Raw genomic sequence first — 7,017 nt, 5'->3', positions numbered from 1 at the left:
GGCGGGCTCTACGCCCAACATGAATGGTGGGGGCTCTATGCCCAACCATGTTGTTGGCTCCTTCGGGGGCAACGGAATTGGTTCCTTCCAAGGACCAAGTGCGGCACCTTTGGCACCGAGAATGATGCCACCCGCCGAAAAACCACCTAAATTTGGAGGAGCTGACTTCAAGAGGTGGTATCAAAAGATGTTGTTCTACTTGACAACATTGGGCATCGCCAACTTCCTCACGGAGAACGAGCCGCCCGCGCCAAGTGATCAAGAGACAAGTGTTGAGGTCATGGCGGACTATGAAGCATGGCGCAAAGGAGATTATCTTTGTAAAAATTTTATTCTAAGTGCATTAGATGATAGTTTGTACAATGTATACTCCCTTGTAACCACATCAAAAGAGATGTGGGAAAGCCTAGAGAAAAAATATAGTATCGACAATGCCGCCGGTACGGAACATGTTGTAGTATCCAAATTCATGGACTACAAAATGGTCGACTCTAGACCGGTCATGGAACAAGTTCAAGAGTTCCAAATGATCATCCACGGACTCGCGGCTGAAGGGATGAATTTGCCCGACAACTTTGTTCGGTGCATACTTATTGAGAAACTCCCTCCTAGTTGGAAGGACTTCAAGCACTACCTCAAGCACAAGCGAAAGAAGATGAGTCTTGAAGACTTGATCGTGAAGCTGCGCATTGAAGCGGATGTGCGCAAGATCGATCAAAAGGCTAAGGGCTTTAGCCCACTTGATGCCAAAGCCAACTTGTTGGAGCGGGGCGGACCCTCCAACAAACGCCCCCGCCCAAATCAGAAAGACAAAGGGAAGGGCAAGCAGCCTGCAAAGAAATTTGAAGGCGAGTGCTACAAGTGTGGCAAAATTGGCCACTTTGCCAAAGACTGCCGCAGCAAGAAGAAGAAGCCGGCAGCCCACGTCGTTGAGAAAGAGTTCAAGGACTGGAATGAAGATGACCTCGTTGCCGTGGTCACTGAAGAAGTCAACATTGTTGACAACAAGGGCGGCTGGTACATCGACACCGGCGCTACTGCTCATGTTTGCTCCGATAGGAGCAAGTTTGCCTCCTACACTGCTGTTGAAGGGAGGAAGATCAACATGGGAAATCAAGCATCATCCGAGGTCCTCGGCATTGGCAACGTGATTCTCATGATGACCTCTGGCGTCACTATCACTTTGAAGGATGTGCTGCATGTCCCGGACATCCGCAAGAACCTAGTGTCAGGATCAATACTAGTTAATAAGGGGTTTAAACTTGTATTCGAGTCTGATAGGTTTGTTTTGTACAAGTTTGGGAAGTCCCTCGGAAAAGGTTATGTAACCGACGGACTTTTCAAGCTTAGTGTGGCTACACGCCTTGTTCCAAAGCCTTTGGCTAACAACAATAATAAAGCATCTACTTCCTCTTATTTGACCGAGTCTTCAAATTTGTGGCATTGTAGATTGGGACATGTAAATTCAAAAGCCGTTAAAAGATTGGTGAACTTAGATTTACTAAAGGCAATTGAAGTGGATAGCCAAGACAAATGTGAAATATGTCTTGAGGCTAAAATGACTAAGTTACCGTTTCACTCAGTTGAACGAAAAACAAAACCCCTTGAATTAATTCACACGGATGTATGTGATTTAAAGATGGTGCAAACTAGAGGTGGTAAAAAGTACTTTATCACTTTTATAGATGATTGCACAAGATATTGCTACATTTATCTTTTAAGAAGTAAAGATGAAGCAATTGAAGCGTTCAAAAATTATAAGAACGAAGTTGAGAATCAACTTGGTTGTAAAATCAAAGCGATTCGAAGTGATAGAGGAGGCGAGTATGTAGCCCCGTTTGAGGAGTTATGCAACGCAAGTGGTATAATTCATCAAACAACTGCTCCATACTCACCACAATCTAATGGTGTAGCAGAACGCAAAAATCGAACTCTAAAAGAGATGATGAATGCGTTGCTACTAAGTTCAGGATTACCCCAGAACATGTGGGGGGAGGCTATTTTGACAGCCAACTATATCCTAAACAAAATTCCACTCAAAGGAAAAGACATCACTCCTTATGAATTGTGGAAAGGTAGGAAACCATCCTACAAATACCTCAAAGTGTGGGGGTGTTTGGCCAAGGTGATGGTTCCCCCGCCCAAAGAAGTTACAATTGGCCCTAAAACAGTCGATTGTATCTTCATTGGATATGCACTTAACAGTAGTGCATATAGATTTGTTGTTCACAAGTCTGAAATATCGACTATTACAGTAGGAACAACAATCGAGTCAAGGAATGCCGTATTTCTCGAAAATACATTTCCTTGCAAGGACAAAGAAGAAGTCCCAATCAATTCCGAGACAAGAATTGAAGATGAGGCCACTAGTTCTAAAACAGTGGATGAAGCCACTAGTACTAAATCCGCGGATGAAGAGCCTAAATCGCGCAAGCGAGTGAGGCATGATCCAAGTGATGCAGTACTAAGACGTGGTAGTAGGGTCAGAACACCAAAAACATTTGGTCCTGACTACATTGCTTTTATGTTGGATGAAGAGCCAACGTCAATAAAAGTAGCATTCGATGGCCCAGACGGGTTACATTGGAGAGAAGCTGTTCAAAGCGAAATTGACTCAATTTTGCTAAACCACACTTGGGTGTTGGTTGATTTGCCCGAAGGTGCGAAACCTTTAGGGTGCAAATGGGTGCTTAAAAGAAAATTTAAGGCCGATGGAACAGTGGATAAGTATAAAGCCCGATTAGTTGTAAAGGGTTTTAAACAAAAGGAAGGACATGACTTCTTCGATACCTATTCACCTGTAACGAGGATTACATCTATCCGAGTGCTTCTCGCGATTGCTGCATTGCACAATCTTGAGATTCATCAAATGGATGTTAAGACTGCGTTTCTAAATGGTGAACTAGAGGATGAAATCTATATGGAACAACCCGAAGGGTTTGTAGTGCCCGGACAAGAGAAGAAGGTATGCAAACTGGTTAAGTCCCTCTATGGATTAAAACAAGCGCCGTTGCAATGGCACTTGAAGTTTGATAATGTGATGTTATCAAATGGGTTTAAAATCAACGAGTGTGACAAATGTGTCTATATTAAGAGCACTGATAACGGGTACGTTATAGTGTGTCTCTACGTTGATGACATGTTAATCATGGGGAGTAATACTCAAGTGATTAACGAGACAAAAGCCATGTTAAAGAGAAACTTTGACATGAAAGACATGGGTCTAGCCGATGTAATTCTTGGAATGAAAATTCTAAGAACATCCGATGGAATCATCTTAACCCAATCTCATTATGTTGAGAAGATATTGAAGAAATTCAATGCCTATGATGGCGCGCCGGTTAAGACTCCAATTGAACTCAATGTTCACTTGAGCAAAAACAAGGGCGAACCCGTTGCACAAGAAGAATATGCACGGGTCATTGGGTGCATTATGTACTTAACTAATTGCACTCGGCCGGACATTGCTTGTGCCGTGAACAAGTTGAGTCGCTACACGAGTAATCCAAGCAAAGAGCATTGGAGAGCTCTTGTAAGGGTTTTGAGATATCTAAAACATACTCAAAATCATGGGCTACACTTTTCGAGATACCCCCCGGTACTTGAAGGGTACTGTGATGCGAATTGGATATCCGACAATAAGGACTCACTTTCAACAAGTGGATACGTCTTTACTATTGGGGGTGGTGCTGTCTCATGGAAATCCACGAAACAGACATGTATAGCCCGTTCAACTATGGAATCGGAATTCATAGCTTTAGATAAAGCCGGGGAAGAAGCCGAGTGGCTTAAGAACTTCCTTGAGGATATTCCAGGTTGGTCTAAGCCAGTGCCACCAGTGTTGATTCACTGTGATAGCCAAGCCGCTATCGGGAGGGCGAACAATGGCTTCTATAACGGTAAGTCTCGACATATTCGTCGACGACATAATACCGTAAGACATTTGATCACAACAGGCGTGATTACAATTGACTATGTGAAGTCAATAGATAATCTAGCGGATCCGCTAACCAAAGGGTTAAACCGTGATCAAATGAATAAGTTGCTAGAGGGAATGGGTTTGAAATCCACAAACTAAAGAATTGTCATAGTGGTAACCCAACCATGATGACTGGAGATCCCAAGAACTTGGTTCAATGGGAAAACTAAGCTATGAGAGTTCGTGAGAAACACTCATCTACATCTATTCCCTAGAGAGCAATAGAGTGTTTGAAAACTTGCCTTGTGGTGAGGATAAGTCTATGACTTTTAATGATTTCTAAGGATCTCAAGGAGATTGAGTTCTCAAAGAGACCGAGTAGGGCAAGATACTCGAGTAGGAATCACCTATGTAAGTGTGAAGTGTGGCCGCTTCAAATTACACACTTATGAATCCAAAGTGGTGTCCAAGGCCGCAAAGGACACAAAACGTGAGAACGGATGAGGTTGAGGTGTTTAAGTGTTAACACCATTGTCTCGGTGCACGCCGTGGGGGACTAGTTCAAAGCATCGCGCTACTAGGCCGCCTGTGTATCCGATGGCGTTGACTATGGAAGGTTCAAAGCTAAAAGCTACCTATCCTTATGCTTATATACCTCTCGAGGGTTGAGCTTGTGTCTGCATGCATTTGCATTTGGCTATTTCCACTCATGTGGGGGATTGTTGGAATCTATGCCCGGTCAATGAACTTTGACCAATTATAATTTCAACGAGATATTTAATTTTGTGAAATTAAATAATATAGTGTCGATCTACGTTCGGAGTAGATGACCGTGGTATATTTATTTTCTCAAATCCGATTCCCGGTGAGTGAGAAATAATGGATTAAAGTTGTGCAAAATTGCAAACTTAATGAGCTATGAGAGAAGCTTAGGGAATAATTAAGAGAGTTAATTATCCCACATTGGAAGTTACAACCTTATTAAACTAGTATTTAATAAGAAGGATTATTACATGTAATAATTATAGTGGACTAAGATGGGCTGTAAGAGCCCACACGCGCGCACACGCGCGCGCCGCCCGCCCCGCCGCGAGCCGCGAGCCTCGAGCCCGCCCGAGCCCGCGCCCGCGCCCGTGCTCGTGCTCGTGCCCGTGCCCTTGTCCTTGTCCTTGGACTTGGATCTTGGCAATTGGTCTTTGGGTGGTCTTTGGGCTGTTCTTTGGGCCTGGTCGTGGGCTTGGTGCTTGGGCCTAGTTGCGGGCTTGGCCCAAGTCTAGTGGGTCTAGTTCTTTTTAGACCACCACCGTTTCCACGTCAGCGAGCCAAGCGGGATGCCACCTCGTCAGTATGACGCGGTAAGCCAACGTGGCTGACACGTGATAGTCCACGTCGTGAACGAATCTAGAAGCTTCTAGACTCAGCCTCTCTAGCTCTGAGCGTGTAACGGCTCGTAACGCCCGAACGTTACAGCTCGTAACCGACGACCGTTACGGTCTAGCATTAATGACGGCCATTATGGCCGTTGACCCCCTGCAGTGGACCGAGCCTATAAATAGGCTAGCCATTCCATGCATTCTACACACATCAAACACTAGAAAGCATTCTGCATCATAAGCTCTCTCTCTCTCTCTCTGCATTGTTCTTCTGTCGAAGCTCTGCCCTCTCCTCCATCCAGTTCGCCGGAGCTCTGCTGATAGCGGTGCTGCTTCACCAGAGACGCAGCCGTTTTATCTTTGGGGACGAAACGCCAATCCGAAGAGCACTACCGGGGCGTATCTCGTCTTGCGGAAAGAGGCCTCCTCGACTCGGCTATTTCCTGTTCTAAAGTTTGTAGTTTCGATTTCCATTTGTATTTTTTCGTTTCAGTTCTTTTCTGTATTCCTTTTTGGGTTGTATTACGCCCTATTATCTCTTGTAACTCCCTAAAACCAACAGAAATATCAAGTGCTTCAGTATTTGGGAGACTATCGCACATCTCACTTGGGAGCAAGCCTGATATGCTATTAAACCTAATTCTAATTTTTCTAAGGGAAGACACATTGAAAATAGCATGTGGTATGGGCCCACTCAACCGATTATGGTTCAAGTTTAATATTTGTTGTAACATCCCGAAATTTCGAACCCTAATTTTAGAGCCATAAAATTTTTATTGATGGCGTAGGAGACGTGAATTAAATGATGAATGAATTTATTTCATGAGTTCTTATGACCAAGTCGCGTCTAGGATTGAGATTTGGGTTGAAAAGTCAAACTCGTTGAGTATATAACGTGGCTTATGAATATTTGAATTAAAGGTGAAATTATGTGGTGAGCGAGATTATTAGGATATTTTCATAAATACTATAACCACGTTTTTATTTGAAATTTTCGACCCCTTTATATTATTGGAGAGAAATCCTATTTTTTTGGATTTAATTTATTCCTTGGGATATTTATCCAAATTAAATCCAAAACCCAATTATTCTCTACTCCTCCATGAGAAAATCGACACCCATGTTTATCCTAGGGTGATTTTCGAAAATCCCCTAATTTTGGGAAGAAGAAATTATTTTATTTGTTTAATTGATCCCTTATTTGATTCCTTCCATACATAAATATAAATATTCTAGCAAATCTTACCATATATCAAGGAGATCTTGCCATATCTTATTTTAGTTAATATTTAAAATTGATTCCTTATGGAGGAATCAATATACACGCCTATTTCCAATTATTGGTGGGAAAATTATTATTTTATTTTGCTCCGTGATATTTTATTCTACTCCGAAAATATACCAAACAAAATCTTGGCTAAATAAATAGCCAAGATTTTCGAAAATTCCTTATTTTCCCACCCTAATTCACGCCACTTTTTCTTCCTCCCTACTTCAAAATATTTATTTTATTTAATTGTGGAGAATCAAATCTTACCAAATATTCTATTTAATTACCTAAAGATTTTATTGAACCCTATAAATAAGAGGCAAAACCTAACCCTAGACCACAAAATTTTTGCCCCCCACCCCATATCACACGCCTCTCATCTCTCTTCACTCTCTCTCAATTTTCTTCTACTTTTCTCCAATAATTCTTCATCTTTTGAGAAGAATTAGAGTTTG

This window comes from Salvia hispanica, chromosome 2, assembly GCF_023119035.1.
Source record: "Salvia hispanica cultivar TCC Black 2014 chromosome 2, UniMelb_Shisp_WGS_1.0, whole genome shotgun sequence".
In the NCBI taxonomy this organism is placed as follows: domain Eukaryota; kingdom Viridiplantae; phylum Streptophyta; class Magnoliopsida; order Lamiales; family Lamiaceae; genus Salvia; species Salvia hispanica.
The sequence above is the reverse complement of the archived record's forward strand: the minus strand, read 5'-3'. Positions refer to the sequence as shown.